Genomic DNA, 26903 nt, shown 5'->3' with positions numbered 1-26903 from the left:
AGTGAGAGAAGCTAAACCAAGAAATTGACAATTACTTAGCAAAACATAAAATCTTTCAGTTGCTGCCAACTTCAGACTTGGACAAATTCTGCAATTATTCCACTGCTCTTTTTTGAGGACTGCTGCAAACTCTGCTGCATTTAATGACTGGGAACCCACTTTAATTTTCAGATTTACACATAATTAGTTGAAAAACTGTTGTTTGTTCTAGTTATTGAAAAACTAGGTGTTTGTTCTTCTGCCTCTAGTATCCACACTCCTGATGCAGTTTTAGTACGTACATATAATACTGTCTGTCTCGCCTGTGTCCAGCCAATCCAACACTGTTCTGCTCCTCATTTTCCATTCCCTCCTAGGCCCTCTGCATCTCTCCAGCCCCATCCTTCCTGTGTGGGGGACTCAGACTGGACACGGCTTCCCAAGTGAGATCCCACCATTCTTTCCCAATAGTAACAATATTTTTCTGTTGGAATTATCTTGCTGGAAGTGCTCTACAACGACATCTGCCTTTTCCCCACTGTTCTGGTGTGTACCTTCTGGTATTTATAGTTGGTCCTCCTCCGTCTCTATCATTTCCTCCAGATCATGTCTTCAGTTCATGGTGTAAATTCTTGTTACCTGCCATCAAGAAAATATTGCCTCATTTTATAAATCCCAGTATTTTAGTTTTGAAGATAATCAATTCTCTCTGAATGATTTGCTAATTTTCTATTTGATAATGTCCCAGATTTTATTATTTTTATTTTCCGTAGATTAAAATATACTTGTGTCTCAGTTTTGCGACAAATGTAACAGAGGACACTCTGCAATGAGTACTCGTCTCTAAAGAGTTTCAATAATTCCCCTCCACCAACAGAAAATTAATACTAATAAAGTAAGGGGGAAAACCCCAAAACAAAAACAAACAGTTTATTAACAGAATGCCCACAAGGCAAGGAAGAAAAGCAAACAATTGCTGAACAGCAAATCCCCAGAACTCAGCCCTTGCCCCCCACACACAGAAGGACAAAGACCCAAAAATGCCAAAGAACGCGGCAGATGTTGAAGAAATCTCCCTTCCTGACTCGTGGTGCGCCGGCTTTCACTGAGGAAGTGGAGCTTCCACTTGTCCCTCTGAGGGAAATGGAGCTCCCACGGAGCTTCCCTTGTCACCCTGAGGGAAATGGAGCTCCCACGGAGCTTCCCTTTTCCCTCGGAGGGAAATGGAGCTTCCCTTGTCACCCTGAGGGAAATGGAACTTCCACGGAGCTTCCCTTGTCACCCTGAGGGAAATAGAGCTTCCACGGAGCTCCCCTTGTCCCTCTGAGGTAAACAGAGCTCCCACGGAGCTCCCCTTGTCCCTCTGAGGTAAACAGAGCTCCCACGGAGCTTCCCTTGTCCCTCTGAGGTAAACAGAGCTCCCACGGAGCTTCCCTTGTCCCTCTGAGGTAAACAGAGCTCCCACGGAGCTTCCCTTGTCCCTCTGAGGGAAGCGGCGCTTCCTCGGCAGAGCTCCAGGCCGAGGCCAGGACCTGCCGGGGCTCTCTGGCGCCGAGCTCCTCTCCGCGGCAGCCAGGGCGGGCGGAGCAGCGGGGCTGGAGCCTCTCTCTGTCTCTCTCCCTGACTCTCTCTCCCCCTGTGCGTTTCCTCCCCGGCTCCGCCTCCCGAGGCTTGGGGCCGGACCGGGCTGCGCTCCCGCCGGTGCTGCTGCTCCGGCCTCAGCTTCCCTGGAAGCAACTGGAGGATTGCTACTGCAGCTCCTCCGAGCCAGGGAAGGGAAGAGCTTTTTGCGTGGGTCCAGAAAACCGAGCTGGCCGAGCCAAACCGGACCGAACGGCGCCACTGGGCCCTGAGGCTTCCAAAATTCCCGGCGAAAGAGCCCAAAGGGCCCGGGCCCGGCCCCTCACACACGGCCCGGGTCTTGAAGGTCCAGCAACCATGTGGGGCAGAAAGCTTAGGATCGTGGAGTAGGCTGTCATCAGGATCACTCCAAGACAACTTGAAAACATGTTTTAGTCATCCTTGTAAAATCCAACTTGGTTTAACTTTTGTCAAATCTGGTTTTGGCCTGTGTTTCTTGATCTCCAAAACATGAGTTTTCTTCATCAATTCATTCTAGTCTTTGGGGGTTATTCAATCCTACACTTTTCTGGAAATAATATTCTCATTATTTTTAGAGTTCTTTATACACTTTCCCTCCCCTTTCCCACACTTCTTATATACATTGTGATAGATTTTCCTCTTTTTATCTCAAAGTCTTTCCCCGTTTATACCCACCCAATTGACTTCACACTAAGAGCTGCTGTGAACCAAAACATGCCCTCTTAAAAGTCGCAGCTGCTCTTTTGTCTGCCCCGGTCAGCTCCCGAATGCCCGGCTTGGGCGTCTCAGCTTTTCGTCGGGGCCGGGGCTCGCCGCAGTTTCCAGGCGCTTTTGCTGTTGCGCTCCGGGGTGGGCTGTTGGCCGCGCTTTGCCGTCGGCGTGAGGGAAGAAACAAAGAGGCAGGGAATTCGTCCAAATCCGTCCGCGTGGCAGCTGGATGCTTTATTGGCTGCGAGAGCTGTGATGGAAAAGCTGCAGCCGATCCCAGCTTCTCACAGACGCAAATGGCCTCGAGCATGCCGAGGAGTGGGATGATATAGGGAAGGGACAGGGCGGATGGGGAGCCCTCCCTCCCAATGGGTACAGACATCGTGGTGATGACGTGTACTACAGCGACCAATGGGAACACGGCAGGGGCGGGCATGAGACTTTGGGGTGAGTGGGACCGCGAGAACGGGGAGACGGGCACGGAAACCACAGGAGTAGGGAAAAATGCGGGGGATGCACGAGGGTACAGAGAACTGGAAAACTAACAAAGAAAAAACCCATAATGTGAACCCAAACCTGGGATGCAACAAAAAGTGACATCTTCAGTCACAGATATATTCTTGCCTATAGCTCTCGCTTACAATGAGCCAACTCACACTTCATCTGGATTCTATAGACTTTTCTGACTACCGTTTTCCTTCCCTGTAACATGCAAGGCCTCCAAGACGTGTTGTGGATGTCATTCCACCGTGTTGCTTTTTGCAGTAGTGTAAATAAAGAAGTTGTTTTCATCAATTTACCAAGTGCCTCCATTTTGCTCCCTGAATTAAAAAGCAGCCACTTTTTCCTGGTGACCCTGCTGGGACTATTTATCCAAGTGCCCTTCTCACCATTAACAGGCTGTTCTGACTCTATGTTGCTCTTTCTGCCATCCAGGACCATTTCATTTCCTACTGCCATAAACCAGCACAAAAATCAGTGACAGCTTTTCCCCGTTACCGGCCTTTATCTCCGAACAAGGCACACACCCCTCGGACCCTGCACGGCCAGGGCATTTCCCACAGCTGACATCCAGTCACACAAACAGGGACCTGGGGCCCTGCAGGAGCACAGAGCTGGAGGCTCAGCAGAGCATTAATCCGGCCAAAGTCACAGCCCAAAGTGGCATTTACAAATAAACCAACAAACTTCAGGCTATTTTATATAGAAAAAATCCTGCTTTCGCTTACAGCTGAAAAATAATTTTACCTGTGAAAGAAAAAAGTTGATTTTTCATTAGCATTTAGAAAGCCAGTGAGAAGAGCAGAGGAAAAGATATCAGCAACAAAGCAAAATTATACTGCAATAAGAGAATGTTAATGGCCTTGCCTGTGAACACACTGATCTCTTTGCACAATTTTTCTGTTACCAGAGAAACAGCACTGTTAGGTTCCCTTACCACTAAATTCAGCTTAGACTGATTCCTTTCTTAACAGTGTTGATAATAGAGTCAGGTCTGATTACTAGTAAAACCTAACTTTTCCCCTTTAAAGAAAACAAATATATTCTTTAAAAATTGGTACAAGACAATCCAGATAAAATATTGACTATTTTTTTACACAAATGTTTAACACAAGCAAAGGAAATTTCTGCCAGTGCTAGATACTCTATTTTCATACACACACTGGGTGAAGAGAATAAAAACAGCAACAGCTGGAAAATATCCATGGATTCACTTTCCTCCTTGATGTCCCCATAGTTTGAACTGTGTGTGCTGGTATTTTTCTCTGGTACTTTTTATATCTCTCCTCATCATTACTCAGCTCCTTATTCATTCCTGTATGCTGTCTCTTACCAGCTGCCTGCTGTGATGATCATCTTTGCAGTATCCATCTCTGCCATTTCCATCTTGAGATTATTGCAGCAAAACATGCAACAAAATATACAAAACTGACCAAAGCAGCAAACAGGAGTGATACTGATGCTAGAACCGGAGACTCGTAAAAGAACAGGCATGATTTGGTGGAAATCTGTTTTCTCTGACTCATATAAAGCTACAAAGGTGTGGTCACTTCTGTTTTCACTGTCCTTTGGGAGAGGTGTGACTTGTTTTAACAACACAACCTCCCCATTTCTGGACCTGGCATATCACCAGCCCCACCGTGCACTCCAGTCTGACTCCAGTTCTCTTCTTTGCCCATTTCCCATCTCCCGTTCCCCTCAATGTCAGTACAAGTCTCTTTACATAGACACATATCCATGTCCTACACACAAAGGAGAAACTCTTCCCTACTTCTGATGCACTTCTCGAGATAAAGAAACTGGAACTGCACACATGGTTCTAGATGTGTGCATTTCCATAATGCATTATGTGTATTTCCATAATCTCTGTTCCTTCCCAAATGACCTTTAGTGATTGATTTGCATTTTTATCTTTAATTGATGAAGATGATCAAAGGAAATGAAAATCAAATTGCATTGAAGGCTTTTGTAATGGAACTTTTAAGAGAAGTGGGAAGCAATCATTTCAAAATTGAATTCCTTAATCAAAATTCAAGACTCCAGAGCTATCAGCAGCCAAAAATATTTTTGCAATGGATGACAAGATGGTATACTATCAACAGATACTATCCTATATTGCAAAAAAAAGTGTAATTTATTTCAGAGTGGCACAGCCAGCAGACTGAGGAAAGCTATTATATACTTAAGGCAAAAGAAGCCATGTGTGCTTTCCTTGCTTGCTTTCAGTTTGGCAGATTTTAAATTCTTTTGACAACAGAAGAGAGGCTGAGAATAGAACTCAACTAGTGGAGCTGATTGTATAGCATTATTTACAAGCAAAGAAATAATGTGGACTGGTTTTCTGTATATTGTCCCATAAATTTTTCAGCCCAGTTGGGATACTGAAAGAAGGCAGAGCTTCTTTGATTTAGCTTTAAAATCTTCATTATCCCAGGGATAATGACTGATGCTCTTTCCATGGAGAATAGTCCAGAACTTTGTCTAGCTCTAATTTCCTGTATAATGTTAAATTTTAAGGCAGCAGTACAATTTTAGGGATTTAGACTGAATATTGCTTCATGGGTTAAGTAAGAAAATAGTGTGACTTTCTGTTATTCAAATGGATGTGAATAGGTAATGTCTTCATATATATCCAGGTAAATTTTCTGGCAGATTAGAATAATTTAACTGCAAAAACCCTTAAGATTAACCTACAGTTACTTCTGCACTAATGAAAGAACTTCTTCTGCAGGGAAAGAGATTTTCATTGAATTCTTATCTCATATAAATGAAGAAACATATTTTCCAACACAGAATGAGAGCCTCAGTGCCAAGAAATCTCGCTCAGGTTGATTATAAGGAATATTTCCTAAAGATGTACCTTTGATTCTTGCTACAACTATCCAGATTTTTCACTGACTCGAGTGGTAGCTCTTTTGCCACTCTGAGAATTGACAATAATGTACATGTCAGAAGATTCTAAATGCTTAGTTTCTTATGACAATTTCCCTGTGAGATAAGAAATATCCACAACCGAGGAGCTTTGCCTGCTGCTTATTTCATGTGTACAGAACCCCAGTTAAAAACTGGAACTTCATTCCAGGCAATGGAAACTTCTCATCTCTTTTAACAGGGTCAAGATTCCACCCACACACTTTCCCTTCACAGACATTCTGCAGAGTCCTCCAAATAAACCTAATTACATTCCACACATGGAATATGCCAGGACGGAATGGTTAAGAATCACAAGAGCCACTGTCATACTTAAAAAGCACAAGGGATTGGTACAAAGCCTTCCTGATGTCATGTTCCTGATGGAAAAGAACAATTAATGCTCTTTCCTAAAATTGGTTGTGGGACCTATTCATCACCACAGAAGTCAATTGGATTTAGGTGGATGCTCTTAGCTACAAATATTTTCCATAATAATGCTGCCATTATGGAACTTCACTGTAGCAAAGAGAGGGAATTTATGGGTAAGTTCTAGAAAAAGATTTAAAATAGGACAAAGTGTGGGTAACCATTTCATATACAGAAGAAAAATACTGTTGATGACCATACTTGAAAAAAAACCCAAACACCACTGGATAATACCACAAAATGCACTGGACTTTCTCAGGATACAGGTGGGTCAGTCTAAAGCAGCACAAACACCGTGTGCTGGGGCAGGAAGGGCAATCACAGATGGAGCCAGTTTTGTTGGGGCTTGCCAGCTTAGACAGAGATGGGAAAATGGCCCATTCTCTCTGGAATTCACTGGCTGTGCAAACTCTGGGCTTGATAACACTGCCCGTTTATCTTGCTTTATGCACATTGATTTCCAATCCACAAAGCTTGGAATGTTCTCATTTGTCTTCCAAGGGAAAATCTATCAGAAATCCTGTTGTCATCTCCTTTGAGGAAAAGGAAAAAGGAAGCAAGATCAGCCGTTGCCTTTTTAGTTCTTTTAGTTCTTTCCCCCTGCAAGTTATTAAAGAGTAAATTAGAGAAACTCACATTCATTTATGGAAAGGAAGATGTGGCATGGTTGGAGTTGGCTGCTGGTGGTTGGTTATGGTTTTGGTTTAGGTCTTTTTTTTAATTGCGAGAAATGTAGATTTCATTGCAGAGTTCACTGATTTCACTGGAAAATGTGACAATGGAATAACGACCAAAAAAATTTATAAAAAGAAGGAAATGTGGCAGGAGCAAAAAAGGCACCAAAAGCAGCCAAGTTATTGTAGCAGAACTCTTAAAGACTTGTTTAATGAGTCTTCAAATACATTTTAAAGGTGAAAACACAGAAAGCTGTCTTAAAGCATGAAGAAGTTTTTCACAGCCACTTAAACTGTAATCTGGTAGTGAAAGCAACAGCAAATAAAGAGGATTCCAAAGGTAAGAATCATGTCTCAGCTGAAACCATTGGGGATGTCACTGAGATCAGGGATTAGAGCAGCAATTTATAAAATACTAAAATGTATTAGCTTGCAGCTTACTGCACAGTGTGGCTTTATTCTTTTCTTGGATACCTGAATTACAATAGTCTATCAAATACTTCACCAGATGAAGCCACAAGGGCTAAAATATTCAACAGGAAAGACAAGGAAAGGAAAAACGTTTGGGCTAAGCACCTAATGCTTGAACCAAGTTATTTGGGTCTGAATCATTTGGCCCACAGTTCTTTCAATGTCATTTTGACAGAGAGTTTTAAGAAAATCCTAATCACTCAAACTCTTCAGTAAAGGATCTTCATTTCAATATAGCAAACATATTTTTGCTACCAGCCTACAGAACACAGTGATTCATTCTTTCAAGCTTTCTGTGAGCACCATCTGGCCATCGTGATTGTTGCTATTTTACTTCTCAACATGTTTTAACAAAGTTTCTTTTGACCATGTAGTCTTTGACAGAGTCTTAGGGACTGAGAAGAGGGGCACTTGGCATTCTCAGCACATCGTGGTGCCCACGGCGGGCACTGGAACCTGTGCAGCGAGATGGAGAATGCACGGGCAAGTTTTGTGTGGGGAAACAATTTCAGATGGTGCTTCCTTGGAAGGAAGTGAGATCCTTCCAGTTCAGAAGGGGAGGGCTCTTTGTGTAGGTGCTGGGGTAGCCCCTGAATGATTCTCAGAAGGTGTTCCTCCTCCCTGAATAAATCCTGCATTGAACCAAAACCAAAAAAGCTTTGGAACAGGTAGGAACATCCGTGTCAGAGAAGTCATTTGTGCTTAGGAGATCCCCAAGTTGGAGAAATAATAAGAGGACTCCGGGAAATTAATTTTTAGGAAGAAAGATGACCCATCTGAAATACAAGTAGGTGAGGAAAGAGAACTTAAGATAATGTGAAGTTGCAGAGGAATGCCTCATTAAAACAAGGAAACTTGCTGTTGAGGATGGAGATGATCTCTGCCTTGAAGTAGTATCTACCAGCAAGAGTCTGTGTCTACCACAGATCATGTTTAAATTACATGTTTCAGGGAAAAACTCCATACAACCAGCCATCACCTACTGTTACCAAGCCACTTGCCATCAACAGGGAGAATACAGAAGGCAGTGAAGAACAGTCTAGAAAACACAGAACGAGTGCTGGGTTTAAACCTCTCAAGCAATTTACTTTTTCAGCATCACGAGGCTTTGCAGCAAGATTTCACATTTTTCCTGAAGCACTGTCTTAAAGGTGCTGTGAAATAAAAGCTGCTGTTTTAAACCTGTTTAATGACTTCATTAATCTCTTCCTGTTTTTATGATCAGCTCGGCAGCAGAGCAATTCCCCCATTATCTATAATCCCAGAGGAGCATTATCAGAGGAGCATAAGCCTCTTGTGGAGGATAGATCATAAAGATGTATTGATAAAAAGCAGAGTTTGGATTTCCTTTTTGTTTTAAATTTACCTGAGCTTTGTGTCAAAACTGAATTCTATCAGGCTCCAAGTGAACCAGGTCAAAGTGGTTCAAACCAAGAAAAATTAACACATGGCTATGATTTAACCCAACACCACAAGGAGAATGCCATTGGATTCAAATGCACAGGGACCTCAGTGCTTCAGAGCATTTGTGTGATCTTTTTGAAAAGCATATTGCTTTACAAGAAAACTGGAAAAATGATAACTTTTTAAGTTCTGTTTGGAAAAAAAAAATCACATTTCAACTAGATTAAATCAACAGGTGCAGATCTGCTGGGAAAAAATGAACTGATTAAGAAAAATAATGTATACACATATTTGTTATTTGAATATATTCACCCATCATGAAGCTGATTAAGCAGAAGTTGATTCTGTATTTCAGATATGGTCTCAAGAACATAAACATTCTCTACTGTCCTTCTGTTACTCTCAGCTGTGCTCAGAGAATCCGTGTGACATCCAGCCAGAATGGTCAAACACAACAGCCCCAGGTGTTCAGTAAGACACCTTTGTCCAAACTCAGAGGAAGAAATATTTCCCTTCAGACTGCAGCATTTTATATAAAAACTTCCTGACTTATCTGCCTGCACACCATTTCTAGAAAACCAAGATAATAACTCTTAATATCATATTACTGATTCTGATGGCATATTCCTTCCACCAAATGCATATTGGAAAACAGCCTTCTTAAGAACATAGTTTAAAAGATAAAAGACTAGGGCTTTCAATGATACATACACCAGATACTGAAATATCACTTATATTCAAAGGCCAATAAACAATGTTTAAAAAGCCTCATGTAATCCCATAGTTCTAATGCACAGGCACCTTCTTTGGGCTGTGCTGGATTGTGGTTTTAATGAAAACCTGGAATAAGCAGTTGTCTTGTACTTTCAGGGCTCAGAATTTTAACTACTGAACCTTTCTTTGTTTTACAAGTCTGAAATCACAGGTGTCCCCACTCATAGCTGCCTGAGGATTAACATAAAAAATTGACTTCAATCATTTGCATGCTGATTTTTTTCTCAAAAACATGTTAGGAGCTAAAACCAGAACTGTGTTGATGATACAGATTATCCAGGATTCCAGTCCTGAGCAAAAGTACCTCCTGTGGCTCATGAAAAGGAATTTAGAAGATTTCTCACTGTACATTGAACTTTCAACTGCTTGCACATAATCAGCCTGATTATGCTTGAGCATTCAGCTGGGCAGACAATTAACTGCTTAAAAACATCTGACCCAAACATTGCACACTGCTATAGCCACAGACTACAAACACTATCAAATAATGCAATTATCCATCAATTTAATTTCTCTTCTGCAAAAAACCCACCATAGGCTGCTTAAAATTATTTCAACCAAACAGAAAGAAAACCACTATCAATGGCAAAAAAAAAAACAAACCCTAAAACTGCTAGAAACACCCAGAAGGTTTCAGCAGTGTATGGTGAAGAGAGAAAGGGCTGAGGAATATTCAGGTGAACGGATGTCCCTAGAAAACAGGGAAGTGTACACATGCATTGCAAGTGCTTGAAGAGAGACTTCAAAACTCCACTGCTCACTGGCATGTCTGGGAATGGACATCCAGATTTGCCTGCAGTTAACCAGCCTGAAATACTGCAACATGTCATCTACAAAAGCTTTTCTTTCTTGCTTTTCTGCTGAAGCCATAACTTAAGGCACATACAGTGGCCCTGTATTGTGAGCCTGCTGTTATGAGCAAGGAGGAAGAAAGACCCAGTAAATGTATTACAAGCCTTACAGAAGATGTGTCTCTTCATATATCCAGCTTCCCATGATTTATGCTATTTTTTAGCAATGAGTTATGATGAAAAAGCCGTTAAATATTCAGTTTTATCTGAGGAATAAAGTCTTAGTGAGATTAACAGACTTATCTGTTAATGACACAGCAAACATTCTAGTAACATCCCCACAGTAATCCAGATCTTTTTGACTGCTTCTTTTCAATTTCATTTGACCTTTCTGAAAATCCTTTCTTCATCCACTTACCCTCTCTATTTATTTCTAGCTGAAGATACAATGAAGTCTGTAGGCTTCCTATTTTGAAGAGGGTTCATATTATTTCCATACTTTTTAAGTGGAAAGGTAACATTTCAACAACGAAACAACTACAACACATTCTCAGAATATCTTGCTTTGGGTTTTGGGCTTTGTTTCTTTCTTTGTGTGGCTCTTTTGAGGGAGGAGTGTTTGTTTGTAAAAGGCAAGCTTTTCTAATGGACACTTTGATTTCCATTACACATGTAGTGGAAAAAAAAAAAAGAAAATCACGCTTAGAAATAAGGCTGGCATCCTACTGCACAAGACTTCTCAATCTCTTCTGGCCTTGCTTTCCAGCCACGTTGTGGTTGGAATGCCTCCCAATGAATCAGAGCATCTACACAGCAATACATACAGAGCCAGATGCCCAGGATGACAGAAATTTTACAGGCAACCAGATGGGAAATTGTCTTCAAAGTCAGGTAGGAAAAAAAGTTAACTTCTTCATCCTGCTAAGGCATAAGGGCTACAGGGAGAAGATTAATAACTGGCCTCACTAGGTTATCACTTCTCTGGCTCAGTCTAAGACAAGATCTCTTTCCCTCTATATCCTTTTCCTGGAGTTAGGGATGAGAATGATGTTTTTTGATTTGTGTCTGATACCTCTGGTCCCGAATGAAGAGGACTTTTCAGCATGAAGCTGTCAGCAACTAATAGGAAATTGAAGATACTGCATTAATTGAAGCAGATCATCCCAGTTCCCTTCAGAACTCAGACTAGCACCCTGAGAAGCTTTATCATTAAAATTCACAGAAAATCAATTAAGAGAGGCCTGAAGCAGACTGCAGTTCCCACAGGGCCTCTTTGCATTACCTCAAAAGGCAACAAATGTCAAGAGACAGAAGATGTCAGTCCCAGTAAGGTGGCTCTGTTAGCCTGGGAAAAGTTAATTAGAGAAATTAAAGACTCACACCAAGGAGTGGAGGACCAAGGTAATGGGATTTTGATAACCAGTTAGTTCAATATTGAACCATAAAAATAACTAAGTCAAAGATTTGTTAGAGGTTTCTAGTAATTTTGGCTATTTGGAGGCTGACTCAGAGATAAAAATACAAAATGAACACAATGGAAACTTTATTAGTAGTTTAATAACTACTTATACTCTGTGGGTAAACATCCTGAAATAGATCTCTACATCTGTTGCAAAAGCTAGGCACCAGTAGCAAGAATGGACTTGGTTAATTTTCATGAATAAATCAATTTTAGAGGAGCAAGTGAGACAGATAAATTGTAGCTGGAGCAAGATTTAGCCACCCCATAGTCTGAGGCAATGTCGTGGTGCAGCAGTGGTGAAAAAGCAGATGCTGACCGTGGTACTCACCAAGCACTGAAAGAAGAGGCTTTGTCCAGTTGTCCATGGGACTTTGATGAAGAGAACATCTGTTGTGATGAGACAAGGCTGTTTTGGTCCGCATAAGAAATTGGGGTGAGAGCTGTGAAAGGTTTTCCTGTCCATGTGTTGGGGTGAAAAGAATGAGTTGTGCTTCTGTCCTGCTGGAGCCTCTTTGAGAGGAGTAAGCTGTGCTGCTGGCTGCAGGAAAATCAAAAACCACCAGTAATTTTTTAGGGTTAGTAATCTACCTGAGGAAAATAGAAACAGTGAACTGATCTGAAAGAGTGCTGCTGTGTTAAAGGACTCATTCAGGTACCATGAAATTGTGCCAAAGCTAATGTCCTTGGGTGTGAGAGACACTAAACATTTCCCTTCTCAGTGTAAGAAATTAAATTCTCTCCCAGAAAAGGGAGCTCATCACTAGATTTCATGAAAGCACCCAGGAAAAGCAAGTGTTCTGAAAACCTTAACAACTCTGCTAATGACTTTTCTGAGATGGATGTGCTCTCATCCCAAATTAGCATCACCATAACAAGGGGCTGTAAGAGCCATGTGCATAAATGGGGAGTTCAGTGCTGAACTGGCCATTCCTGCATGCCCCAGCAGGGCAACAGGAAGCTGCAGGAATTGCTTGGCCACATCAGATGGCCGAGTGTTCTTCCACAGTTGTGAGGAAAAAAAAAGGAACTAAGCATTACAAGCACAGGTACCAATTAGTATAATCAGGCACACTGTCCCACAGGCTCAATTTAGTATTTTTCCTAGCAGTGCAGCAATAACTGTTCCTCCTAACATAATTATGTTATGTTCAGAACAGCATTTCCAAACAGCAAATCTACATTTGCTATCTTAGGTATAAGCCAGCACCAGTATTCAGCCAAAGATAAAAGGGCAAAGTTTTAAAATTTTAAAATTGCCAAGACATTTTAATGAAGTAAATTAAATAAGGCCATATTTTCTATTTCAGTGATTCCATCTGACAAGAAAGCAAAGGCGAGCAGCAGAAGGCAGGTGAGGTGGTGCAGGCAGTGATAAGGATCAAAATGAACTGTGGTGGTTATATACCCAGTGCAGGAAAAGCAGGCAGGACAGAAGAATCCTCTCTGAAATTAAGATGGAAGTTCAGCTTCTTACTTTTCTGTTAAGATTGACTATAGGGTTGTCTAGCAGGTTTTCAGACTATTTATTTTACAGACCTTACTTAGATCCATATTAATCAGCTGAGCCTCTGCTGCCATCAAAATTGACAGAAATAACATTTTTTTAGCACTGCTTAGAAACAGAGCAGATAAAACTAAACTGTGCAGTCCCAATGAGAGAAGGAATTATGTCCTATCCACCTTCAATAAAACAAAGACCAAAATCTCTTTAGAGCATCTCGTTTACTTTCAGCTTGCACAGTGAGCCCTTAACTCATCATGGATCAAAAGATGCCTCACTAAATGACAAGAGAAATGACTGCATTCTGTTTAGTGGCAATCCTTTTAGTCATAACAAACCTTGTGTGCATCAGCTGAGCTCCAGGAGAATTGTGTGCAGCAGCAGCACCCTCTCCAGGGGCTGTTCCAGGACCTTCTCCAATCACTGCTCTAGGACTGTAGAGACTTTTCCTCCCTCCCACTTCCAGCAACAAATCTACTCATCTTCCAAATCCTTACTGAATTCCAGACCCCTCCTGTGTAAAACCAGGGCTGCCCACTGGACAAAGGCCCAGGCTTACAAGCTGCTTTCTCCTCCACAGAAACCCCTCACACATCCGAGGCTGGGTCTTCAGCAGCAGAACTTGTCAGGAGCGCCGTCACACTGATAATCAGGGAAACAACTCCTTCTGCTGTGTTAGGTTTGAAACAGTGCAAGGTATAGGAATTATTTATCATTCATCCTCATGGAATGTCCCTGCCCCTCAGAGTCCAGCACTACTGTGCAAAGCCTCTCATGGAGCCAAACAGAAATGACTGCTGTCCCAAAAAATGAGTTTGTGAGAAATTCCCAGTGTCCTTCATGCCTTGAGAAAATGAACGAGCAGTCACTGTTGGGGTGAAATTAGTTCAGATGAAAAAATTTTCAGGATGATCTCCCTCCTCTTTATGTTCTAACACAACTACAAACAAGCAAAATGAGAGATTTTAGAAGGAACAAGGGATGTTTAAAAGCAAATCTCTGAACCAAGCCTGGGATGCCCACCCAGCAGTTAAACACAGGAAGGCAGGCACTGTTCACTACCTATTTCATGTTAAGAGGTTTCTAAACTCTACCAAATTCAGTTAAGAAATTAAACAGAGAGCAATACAACCATAGTTTAATTAATTTAAAGGTACATAAGAACCCAGAATGTTTTCCATGAAACCAGGGGACTTTTTTTCCTTATTTAGTGCCTGAGTGGGATTAGCAATTGGAAAGACCCACTGAAACTGTAAATGCACTTTGCCCCAGGATAGAAACAAAGGTAATTATTTAAAAACTAGGAAAAAACTCAATCAGAAACATAAAACATTATGGACCACGTATTATTTTTATCCCCAAGAATTCCCCATAGAAAAGGCATGGAGAACACCGGAATTCTGAAGTGGGACAACAGAGGGACTGTAAAAGTGAAATGGAGTTCTGACAAATGACACTGTGTAGAACATGGATTCACAGACCAACAAAACCAAACACCCCAGCAGCAAAAGCTCCAGTAGTGCATACTCCAGCTGAGGCATGGGTGATTCTGTACATTGATCCTCTGATCTGGCACACTCACTTGCCAAGGCTGCTGAACTTCTTCTTTCACATCTTCAGCCACAAAACCTCCCAGTCTTTTCACAGGAATCACTTAACCAAAGGAAGGCAGACCAGAAATGTTGTTTTCACAGTTCACACTAACATCAAGGTACATGCCTAAGGTACACCATCGTTAAGCATAAAGAAGAAGCCAGCAAGTGTATACACCTGGGATTTGAAGAAGTGATAAAAAGACAGGAAACCCAAGCCTATGGTTAACACAAAACCTCATGATTAATATAACACAAATGCAGACGGTCAAGGACATATCTTGCCAGTTTGGGGATGTAATAGGCTGGCATTATTAAAGCAAAAATGATGTCTAACAAAAACTGTGTTTCCCAGAATTGAATACATTTAGGGGGCCACTCCTGATCTTTACATAATATTTCAGGAGTTCAATTGGCACCAGCCTGTTTTTCTAGATACAGGCAGGGAAGAAGTTCAGTTCCTAATAATGTGCAGTTCTGTAACTTCATTAGGAATCTTTCAATATTTTAATAAAAGCTAGAAAAACACCTGTTTTGACACCAACTGTCCTTAGCAGCAACATTTTGCAGCACACAATCTGAAAAGGTTAGCCTGCCAGACAATAATACATAAAATAAAAATTTAAGTGAGGGCAAGGAAAATCATATTCAGGTGAAACTGCTCTCCTGCAAAAGCAAAGTGATATTAAGATTCAGCCTGGGAACAACACATTCCTCAGCTATGAGAGAAAACATGATTCTTAAAAACCTGTTCACTACATTAGAGACAATCAACTACAAATCAGGTGTTAGCTTGGTTAGTACTAAGACATCATAATTATTACCACAATATTAGCATAACAATCAAATAAACACATTCCAGATATGCATTTTAATCCATTTACTAGTGTCAGCCATGCTCTGCTTTGATTCTATCAATACATCCCGCTGCAGAAAGGTCAAATTGTGTTTTCAACATCATGTAAAATCAGCTCTGTGACTCAAAACTCACCACAGACCTCTAAACAAGAGGCACAGACCTTCACCAGTTTGCCTTTCAGAACTTCTCACACATCTGTTACCTTTCTGTGGGCAGCTTCAGAAAATGGGGGGAAAACCATTCCAAAGAACAGTACCAAGGAAACCACACAGCACCATGGACTTTTTCCAGGTGTGAAGTTTTCAATGGATTATGTGAAATAACACAGAAGCAATTCCTGTCCACAGAAAATATTTAAAATGTTTTTGTTTCAAGGACAATCACTGGATGTTTAAAATTTCTGGTGCTGAAAGCTGCATTAAGTCATCAACATTGAGTAATCAATATCCCCACAACCTAAACTGTGAAATTACTACCTCCCCGAGGAGAAAATTTTCAGGATTTGCAACTCATCTCAAAACCTTAGTAAAAAGACACCAGCAGAACTTCCCTGAGGTGACATTGTGTTCTATTACCCTTCAAATACTCATGAAAACAGACTTGCTTTCACTAGGACAGCTGTCCATGAAAACCTGGGGTAAAACCTCTAAGAAATGGCAATGTGCACAAACGTTCCTTTCCACAGCAGGCACAATCCAGCGCTCCTTTGAGTGGCTGAGAGCTGAGCAGCACTGGCTGGCACAGCCTCTTCTCCCACATCCAGCGAGTGCCCAACGCAGCAGCGCCAGCCTTTCAGAGATGGGCCAGGGCGCGAGAGAGCAGATGCCAACAAGGGTCTGAAGCTGTGCCAAGCGAGGTTTACATTGGATATCAGGAAGAACTGTGGCCCAGAAAGGGCTATTAAATATGGGAATGCTCTGCCCTGGGGGCACTGGTGGAGTCACCATTGTGGGAGGCATTCAAGGGAAACCTGGCCATAGCATTCCGGGCTCCGGCCTACTTGCCATGGTGGCTACGGATCACAGGTTGGACTTGACATCACAGGGCCCTCCCAAGCCAGTGTATTCCGTGATTTGTGACATCACAGCCTCTGGGGACAGCACGGTGGCTGGCAACTGTCCCCAGCCATTCTGTGCCCAGAAGCTGGGCAGACCTCGGCGTGGAGCGACGTCCACAGCCTGCGTGGTGGTGGCAGCTCCTCCTGTAGAGCACCATGGCCAGCCAGGGCTTCTCCTGGATGATGCAGCTGTACCTGCTGATGCTCCTGGTCCTTCCCCACGACCCCTCCAGCCGTCCTGAGCAGGACACGGTCAAATCATCAGTATGAAATTTAAATTGTATTCAGGAAAGGAGGTAGTTTTTCTCCATTCCCGTCCCTCCCCAACACCAAGTGAGAAAGATTTGATTTGAAAGGTAATTATTACAAAATTATAGTTGGGCATAATAAGTTCACTACAAGTTCCAGCAGAAAGAGAAAGGAGAGCAGAATCCGAAGTTATCAAACTCAATATAAAGTCCAGCTCAAGCTTTCCCCAAAGCCTCATTTAATTTATCCAGGATTAAAAAAAAAAAAGCACAATAAAAATTTCACATGTTAAATACTATCATTTCTCTCTGAAATCTTCTTAATTATTATGCTTTTTAGAAGTGAATTAGAAAGTCTTCTCCACCCATCTTCCCAAAATCTGCTTCTAAGTGCTTGCCAGTTTAGTCCCTTAGGAAGCAAAAGCAGCCCCACGTGTCTCAGGATCAATAGAAACTAAACAACAAAGCGTGACAAAGTATATTAAATTGTCAATAAAGTCAATAAATATTTCCCACTGTAGAGATAGCTATCACCAGCCTGTGAATTTTGCTAGTGCAGGTTTAGTGAAGAAAAAAACTGTGTCTTTATTGCCAAATCAGTTAGGAGTTATTCTACTCTCCTGCCAGTATGATGTGAGTATAAACACCACATTCTTCAAGCCCCATCCACAAAGAACTCCTCTTTACAATGAAGGCTGTTTTAGAGTTTGACCAAACAGATGGAAATTCACTGTTCTGGCAGCAGGGCCAGTCTCTGCAGTGAAAAGCTGAGCAGCAGCAGCAGCAGATTCCTGATCAGATCTCCAAGGCTGAGTGTGCAGGGTGATTGTGGTGGCCTGGCCCTCGCTGGCCGCACACTTCCAGCCCCCATCCCTTCCTCTCAGAAGGACAGGGGAGAAATTAAGGAAGGCAGAAACTAGAAAGCTCAGGCTAAAGTCAGGGAGGTCACTGATGAAACAGATTTCACTTGAAAAATCTTATTTATCATCAGTTAAAATGAATACTTAATTACATTATTCTGCACTGTGATTAGACAGTCAGAGACAGCCAGCCTGACCCCAAGCATGCTGAAGCATCGGGGCCAGGCAGTGCCCATCTTCCCAGGAGCTGATTTACCCATTGCTCTCAAGTGAATTTTCCCACACTGAGTTCCACAGTAGAACTGCCAGGCTGCCAATAAAAAACATCTCTGGCTAAGAGTCAAACCCTAATACATAAACCATATTAAAGGCAGAGTGAAACCTGCATTTGATTGACCTTCAATGCCCAGAGAAGATTACCAATTTCCCAAGATTAAGGAGTTCCCAAAACACAAAGAAAAGGACTGATTTTTATGGATCAAATGTTAAATAGGCCTGTAAAGTTGGAGTTCTTAGATTGCACATGAAGGAATGGAAAAAAACCCCACCATGACCTTCAAATGCAATTTTAGATCCTTCTTTAAAAATCTGGTTTAAAAAGAGAGGAACAGATACAATCTTCCCCTTATGAGAAGATTTTAATAAATTAAAACCATTTCAAGTCTGTGAAGAAAACCCTACCACAGTCCCTGTCAAATAACATTTTCTTTCATTTTTTCTTCTCGTTACTACTTCAGAGCCGTCTAAATAACGGCAAAGAAGGAAATTAAAGTTGCAATTCCAACACTAAGCTCTGGAGTCCTGCGATGCCTTCAAACAACTGCATGAAACAGAAACTTTATGCTTAATATTCTCCAACACATATGAGCCATTGATTTGCACATCCTCTGGCTGCTGAAGCTGTAAGCTTGCATTTCCATTGGCAGGTGGGCCTGACTCTTGCCTTCCTGTGAGAGAGGTCAGCAGTGTGGACCCTCAATGTCTGGTGGCTCATGCTCAGCTCATTAAAACTCTTGGCTTTCCTCTCTGTAACACTGCCCTTCCTGAACCCAGCCTGAGATACTGAGCAGCCACACACCCTCTGCAGTTTGCATTCTTGATATCTGCCTCTCCAATAAGATGCTTTGCAAAAACAATTTGGATCAAATACTGCCTATGTCTGCCTCAAAGAGTAGCTCTCTGGGTTTTTTACTCCTATTTTTAGAACATTTCTCTTTCTAATGCCATGACAGCTGTGTACAAATACAGAGAAATACCTTGAAGCATTAATAAACAGAAGCAACAGAAAACAAAAGCTGTCACATTTCCTGTGGCCATTTCAGGGTGAAATTGCATGTGTGAATACACTGCAGTTATAGAATACAGTGATATGTACATGTCCCAAAGTAAATACATTAAAAGCAGATTATGCAGCATATATTTGTTACATATATTTATATACATAAATATAAATATTTTGTATTTATATATCTATTTATAACATATATTTAAAATTATTATTGGAAACCAAAGAAAGATTTATTTTATAGCCTCACGGGTTTACCTTCATAATTTACAATGGAGCAACTCCTTTGCTTTAAATGTAAGTGGTTTTTTGGCCATGACAGTTTCATCAGCCTGGTCACCAAGCTGATACACAACAGAGGAGCACAGACAGTGCAGGAACTGATTTTTTAATTACATAAATGGATTTACCGTGGCTATAACTGATGTTTCCAAGTCCTTTTAGACTGTGGGCTAACGGAATCCATCCAGTGTCCTGCCATTCACCACTTCCTTATGGCATTTGCAGTCACTGCTTCCACAGAAGAACAAAACACTTTTACTTGGATGTCATGTGGCTGCTGGAAGGGCAACAACACAGCCACCAACTTGTATTTCCTAGGTCAGGATTACAGTTTAAAAACTGTAATAAGAGGAAAAGACTCTCCAATCCTGCTGTAAACAAGAATGTTTAAGAACCCAACTCTTCCCATTTCAACTTACTTCCCCACTTTATAGTACTGACTTTTTTAGTTAATAAAGGATTGTCTGTAGATTATTGTGGATTAAAATTATAACCACAGGCCTGCATATTGACCCCAAGTCCTATGGTATGAGCAAGTGGATGCTCTTCTTATCCATCCCTGTGCTCATCATGATGCAATTTCTCAATTATCTCCAAGAGGTATTTTTCTTCAACCTAAGTAAACTATTTTATAAAGTTGGTAACAGGGAGAACGGCTGCCTTGCATACAAACCAAAGTGGTTCAATTTTAAAGTGATTAGAACTCTATCAGTCTTCAGACCCAAATATGTGTGGCCTCTGTGTAATACAGAGGCCCTTAAAAAAGGCTCACTCTTAAGGTGCAAGAAAAACCTTCATTTCACTGCAAAATCCCACCTGAGTAAAATCTCACTCACTTTACAATGGAAGGAAAATATTCCAGTGGGGGAGCCAGGGACAAGGTGAGGATGCATGGTACCAGGAAGGATTCTGCACCAACAGATGCTGAGTATCCAGCCAAGAGACAGAAATTCATCATGGAACAAGCTGCTACAAACTGAAAATAAGCATGGCTGAGGTAGGTTTCAGTCAACAACTTTGACCCTCCACAGGCAAAAGTAAAGAGCAGTTCAGTCCTTCCTCCTCCCCAGTCTGTACAAAGAGAGGAAGTGTCTCATACAGAACATGGGAGCTTTTCTCCCTGTTGTAATTAAACAAAAAATGTGAAAGAAAAACACTTGCTCTGCATCTTGTGCAAACCTGCCATTTTAAACCACATTCTGAGTTTATCTGTTCTCTGAGGTACTTACTTTCTAAACTTTACTTTTATTTCTTGGGTCAAAACAGTGTTATCACAAGTAAACTTCCCCCTGAACAGTCTGTCAGAGAGGAAGCAGCAGCAGTGGTCACTATCTGCCACCAAATTTTACATCCTGTGCTATAATCTTATTTACAGAGGCTAAAGGATCCTTGGAGAAGGCTGAGAGAGGTCTCCATGTGTGCATCCTGGCAGGATTCTGCACTGGTCAGCACCTCTACCCAGTGTTCTTGGGTTAGAGGATCAACATGACTCGATACTACTGAGGGTCTGCCCTCACTTGTACTAAAGGGATGTAAGGACATGGCCACCAGGTGAGAAATACACATTCACAAACAGATTGCCCCACAGGCTTGTGTCAGCAGCCTTATTTTAGGAGCATTATCAGATTACAGGGCTGAAGATATCCCATGGTGTCTGTGTTATGAGCACATTCCTACATCCCTTCAGTAGAGTTCCTAGCAATAAAATGTTTTGCATGCCATATGCAATGGTGGCCAAAAAGAAACTTAGCAATGTCATCAAAGCTAAGGGACCCTGTCAGCATTTTCAGAGAAGCCTTATTAAGAAATGAAATTCTCTATTTCAGTTCATTGTGAAGTTATTTGACAGTTCAGTGTCACATCTAACCCTCCTGATCAATAACATGATATTCTGTACACAGATTTCAGTGAGTGGAAAGATGGGTTTCTATATATCAGTTTTCTACTGGAGTTATCATTATAAGAAACTCTGCTGTTAAACTGTCTTTGTATTGATGCGTCTTTTCTCTGCTTTGATCAAATCTATGATAATTGTTATAAGATAAAATACAGAGAGAGGATGGAAGAATAGCTCATCCGAATGCAAATGAGCTCTTTCTCCCCTCTACATCTATCTCAAGGCTTATCTTTTTATTACTCTCACAGAAAGCAGGACAGTCTGGTTAGAGCCAGGGGCTAAATCAGAAATGACTTGACAATCCACTGATAACATGGCATTTCTAGAATATATTCCCTAAGCTCCAGTGACTAAGGGTGAATCAGAAAATTGTCCAAGTCCATCAGCTTAGCATCTGTTTTTTACATGAAGACTTATGAAAATTGAAGTGTACTTTATCACCTGGGACAAGCTTTATCTTGAACATGTACAACACACTACAGTCATAGGCCAGAAATACGACTGCAAGAGAATATAAATGAAAAAGCATTTTTGCTCACTAGATCTGGGGTTTTTTGTCTTGCTTTGATAATTTGAGCTCTGCTGTGGTGCCAGTGGTGCAGTATTAACAGCTGGGTTTCCCAAGAGCCCTATGATGCTTATTTAGGTTCCCAGAGGCACCGTAAGTGAAGAGCTAAACCAATCTGTCACACACCATAAAGCCTGGGATACACATGAGCACACACCACACACACTGAAGCTTTCCAAAGCAGCAGGTTCCTGCCCCACCTCCTGACCCTAAAGGAACACCCACGCAGGACACCAGAAGGAGCTGATGGTGGCAGCTCCTGTCTCTTTGAAGCCTGCACCCAATTGTTCCTAATTCCACCTAAAATGCATTCTGCATCTCCTGCCAACTGACAGCTGTTCACCTCTGGAGTTCTGCTGCTAGCTAACAGTGCCCAGCAACAATTTCACTGCAAAATGTCCTGATCTTACAGTTAGCTTCACAAAAACACATAGGCTCATTTCTTTCTTTTCAAAGCCTGTCCAGTTTTTAATTGAAAATAGAAAAAGACTCTTCACAAGTATCATTTCTATTAAACCTTGTCTATGTTTTCAGCTCCTCTTATTTAACTTTTAGGACAATGAAGGTCATTGAAATGGGATTTCATGGCAGGAGGTAGACAGGGTATGGGAAGGTATGTGTTGTTTGAGAAACCTTAGTATCAGCAGACAATTTGCTGAAGCTCAACTACTTTTTCCCAAGCAAAATAACCACTTAATCTTTATATTCCCTGGTGTTTCCAGCAAGAGCACCATTAGCTTTGTAAGTATAGAGTTACTGGCTATTTGAACATATACATTTAGCCAACTACATAATTTTTAGGACACTCTGCTGAAGCAGTATTTTATGTCTTAAGATATTTTAACAAAATATCTGCTTTAGGAAGGAAATGTGTTTAAAATAACAATTTTGCCCTTCTTTATCCTTATTAAACAGCATTGATTTTCTAGTGTACAGGTAAATGGTTAAACTGAAGGTGGCACAGATTTGTTGTTACTTCTGAATCTATCTTCTGCCATAATCAAAAGATGCTAAGAAAAATAACAAACATTATTCCTTCTTGACCCTTGAGTTCTTAGGCTACTCTTCATCTCTTCTGCTATTCCTCAGTCTCAGAACAGAGCAAGCCTGGTCCTGTTATATCTAATCCCACTCCAATTGCCATTTTTTTCCAATTCATTTTCACAACTCACACCTCTTACAGTTGTCAAGTTTTACTCATTTGTAGGTTTTGTTTGTTTGTTTCCCTTCAGGCATAGGTAACAAAAGTTACTTCATGTGAAATATAAATCAGACAGACAAAGTGCATTAGCTGTGGGGGTTTGGGTCTCTTTTCCTTTTCTGGATAGTTACCACAGTTAACAGCAATTTCCTTACTTCTCCCACACAGAAACCAGCACAAGCTTCCCAAAATAAAGTTTTTGACAAGGTATGCATGTTGGACCATAATTACATCTAGAGCAATGGAATTGCTTCACTAAAGGGGAAAATTAAAGGAGACTAACTAACCAACAGGTTAGCAAAAGGTGAGCCCTAATGGATCAATAGATCAGTTCAAGTGCCAGGTGTCCAGAACAGCTTTCAAGGGTGATCAGGGATTTAGTACCCCTGCAGGGACAGATTTTAATTGGGCACTATAGCAGTGCTATGTGAGACATTATATGACTGAATTATTACCATTTCTGTAACAACTTGGATGTAAAACTTGACTCTGGGCTGAATTGGGTCCCTTAAGGGAATTCAGGAGGAAATTATTTCACACAGTCAACGAAATTCAATGTATTTTGCATTCCTGGCATCACCATTTGCCAATCTCACACAAATTCTGTGCCAAGCCTGTTGTACAAAACCCATGCACTGGTACAGCCTGTGGTATCTTCCAGACAAGGAGAGAGCCAGAAGGACGCTTCAGTGTGTCCTAAGAGGTCCAGACCCATGTGTTCAGCAAGAGAGAGCAGAGAACAAATGAATCAAGGAAATAAACAGGAAGAGAGAGAGGTAGGCTGACATAAACACTTTGCATAACTCCAGTCATGCCTGGTTATGCCTCCACAAATCCATATGCAGACATAGGAATTCTATGAGCAAATCCTAACTTCTCCCTGCCCCTCCCAAGTAAATCAGTAGATCTAAACTTTAGAACCAAGACAGAAATCTCCCAATTTTTACTGGCTTCATCTGTCATATAGTGACTCTACCCCTGACATACAAAATTCCTGAATCAATATTTACTTCTCCTATTTCTGTTTAAAATTAGAATGCAAGCACCATATCCCTAATGCAGTGTTTCTGAAATCTAAGACTCTCATCCCAATTAAAATGCAGCAAGCAGATGGGTTTTAACACTCAGTGGCATTCTTTTTATGGACTCTTATTCCTTCATAGACCACAGAGTTATAAATAATCCTTGCACAGAGCAATTAGGCCTTTTGCTTGTTTTATGGGTTACAGACTCTATGCCCATGCAAGTGCCATAAAATATTCTAAAGCATTGCAATGCAACAAAACACATTTAAATCCCTACAGTAAGAGAAATTCAATAATTTTGTATTTAATTGCTCTTCTTCTGTCATATGATTACAGCCTTTTGTGTGAATCACACAATTACTGAGTCCAGACCAAAAGATGAGTGCTACACAAAGTCAGTTTAGAAAAGGGCATCTTTGGCACCTGCAAATGATAAATGTGGTGACGAAATAGGACACTGACCAATTTGAGGACCTGCAGTTTTCACACAAACAAGTCAGAACCAAAACACCAGAAAGTGACTTCCACACTCTTTATGGCAGAGAAGCAACAGTTTTGACTTATTTTGAAAGACTGATGTCCTGTGCTTAGAGGATCCTGTGAATGACAAGGTGACTGAAACCAGAGAGGAAACCCTTCTTCAGTGGCCTCACACCAAGACTCACATGGTTCCTTTATTCTATTCTGTGCAGAACCTAGAATTAAACTGAGGCAGAGGGGAACCTACAAAAGAGAGATTCACGCTTGGCTTTGCCTTTATTATTTAAAGCTAAAATTTCTACTGTGCTTCCTCTGCTCTTGCAGAAGTACTGTTTATGACCTTTATACTTTAAACATGCAGTAGGTTACACAGAGCTGTACACTCTCTGTGGAGATGCTTGAGGAGGCTTTGCAGCAACAACTGAAACCTTCGCCCTCCTCTATGCAGACAAGATTCAATTTAGCCTGGGGAATTATACTCAAGGACAGAAATAGAGTGAGAAAACCTTTCTTAATAATTCCCCAAAATAAATGTAGACTGTGAAAAACTGGGAAGAATATTAACCTGTTTGATTTGTATACACTCTCTTTTAGGAAAAATTAATGATGCAGCAGAAGCATTTAGCATAAAAACACAAGATTTGAAATGTGAGTGTTTAGTGTAGTACAGGGAAATGAAACTGATAGAAGGAGATTGAAAGAGGCTACTTAGAAAATGTATGCAAGAGCATAACCTTTTGGAAAAAAGTACATAAAATAAAGCACTGTGGCCTTCAGCAGATGGTTTGCAAGATATAGTATCCAATCCCCTTTGAGATCAGATTTTTTTCCCCACCCAATTTTGTCTCAACTACAAAAATACAAACCAGCAAATGCAAGTGTTGGTTAAAATGAAGTCACATGCTAATTGTGTTCTTATTTCAAATTTCAGAGTTATAGCCCAAGGAATATAATGCCTTAAAATAAACACTAGTTCAACAATCTACAACTAGAAATAGGAAAACTGACCACATTCTCATCTTTCTTGGTTTCTCACAAAAGGTGAGCATAAACCTTTGTCCTGTGGGTCTCAAGCCCACTGAAGGTATTAATGCTCTGGGAGGAATTCCCTTTAGTAGGTTCAAGCAGATTCCATTACTGCAATGATTTTTTTCCCCAGGGAAAAACAGAATAGATCATGTTTCACTCCAGCAGGCACTCATTTAGTCACGTGGCTGAGGAGTATTCCTGCTCTCTGTGGGCAAGGTTCTGACACCAGACACATAGGAAGAGTGACTTGAGACCTCACTATCAATTCTCAGTGGAACTGATGCAATAGCAAAGCCTTTAGAAATTATGCAGCAGTTTTATGCAAAACTTGAAGATGTAAAGTCATTAGTTTCTTCATCAAAAGGAAACAGTATTTTGAATATTTGGGGGTAGATGGAAAAGGTGAGTTCTGCTTCCCCTGACCCCATATTTTTGCCTATTAATCAATGTTAATAAGCAGGAGGAAGTTATTGACATTACACATTAGAACAGGGAGTCAAGTAGGAGTGGATGTAAATTACAGACCTACTGAATAAATCTGCAGTGCTCTGCTACTCCTGTGAGCCAGGGCTTCTGACTTACCTGAGAGATTTACACTCAATTATTAGTAGAATAATTTTTTACACTCAAAAATTAGTAGAAGTGTGTTTTCTCACATTTTCAAGCCCACTGGTTTGCTGTTGCTCACGACACAGCCTTAGCTATTATTTGTTAATAATCACACTCTGGGCTTACCACAGAATTACAATCATCCAGCAAGAAGCCCATATGCAGTTGGATATAATACACAGATGCATTTGTGTTAATGATTCAGAAGTAAATAAAAAAGCAAAGGGACTAGAGTTGTATGAAAGCTTGTGTTTTACATACTCAAACAGTGGCAGGGTGCCACTGGGAATATCCAAAGTAGGCAACTGTACTTCTGGATCTACAGCCCTACACCTGTGAGAACTCTCAAGTGCATGGGTCTGATTTTTCTATGCAAGTATTAACCATTCACAAAAACCCACTTGGACAGAACACTCACAGCAAGAGATTCTGTGTAACAGCAATGCGATGTTCACTTGCTGAAATGCCTGAAACATTTAGGCACTTCATGAACTAACTGACTGAAACACACAACAGCATTCAAGCCATTTTGCAAAGTGACCCAAAGGTCACAGTTCTTTCATACAATGACTTGTTTCAGAATATGACCAACATAAATATCATTTGTCCTGCTTGATCCAAAAGTCTGCAGTAGCACAGCAGGCAATCGGACCCACGCTGTGCCATGGCATGACCTTGCAAACAGAAACCAAATACTGGCACTGC

General features: G+C 41.1%; 1 long non-coding RNA gene across 1 annotated transcript; it reads right to left on the bottom strand.

Moving 5' to 3' along the window:
* Window positions 1-350: 350 nt before the first annotated feature.
* On the bottom strand, window positions 351-14861 carry LOC137472689 (uncharacterized). The gene is made up of 3 exons (XR_010998370.1): window positions 14789-14861; window positions 12034-12243; window positions 351-618 (listed from the first exon to the last, which is right to left on the bottom strand). It is a non-coding gene; the product is annotated as an uncharacterized lncRNA (long non-coding RNA).
* Window positions 14862-26903: the final 12042 nt, after the last annotated feature.

The sequence above is a fragment of the Anomalospiza imberbis genome, chromosome 4 (genome assembly GCF_031753505.1).
Source record: "Anomalospiza imberbis isolate Cuckoo-Finch-1a 21T00152 chromosome 4, ASM3175350v1, whole genome shotgun sequence".
In the NCBI taxonomy this organism is placed as follows: Eukaryota; Metazoa; Chordata; class Aves; order Passeriformes; family Viduidae; genus Anomalospiza; species Anomalospiza imberbis.
The sequence above is the reverse complement of the archived record's forward strand: the minus strand, read 5'-3'. Positions and strand labels throughout refer to the sequence as shown.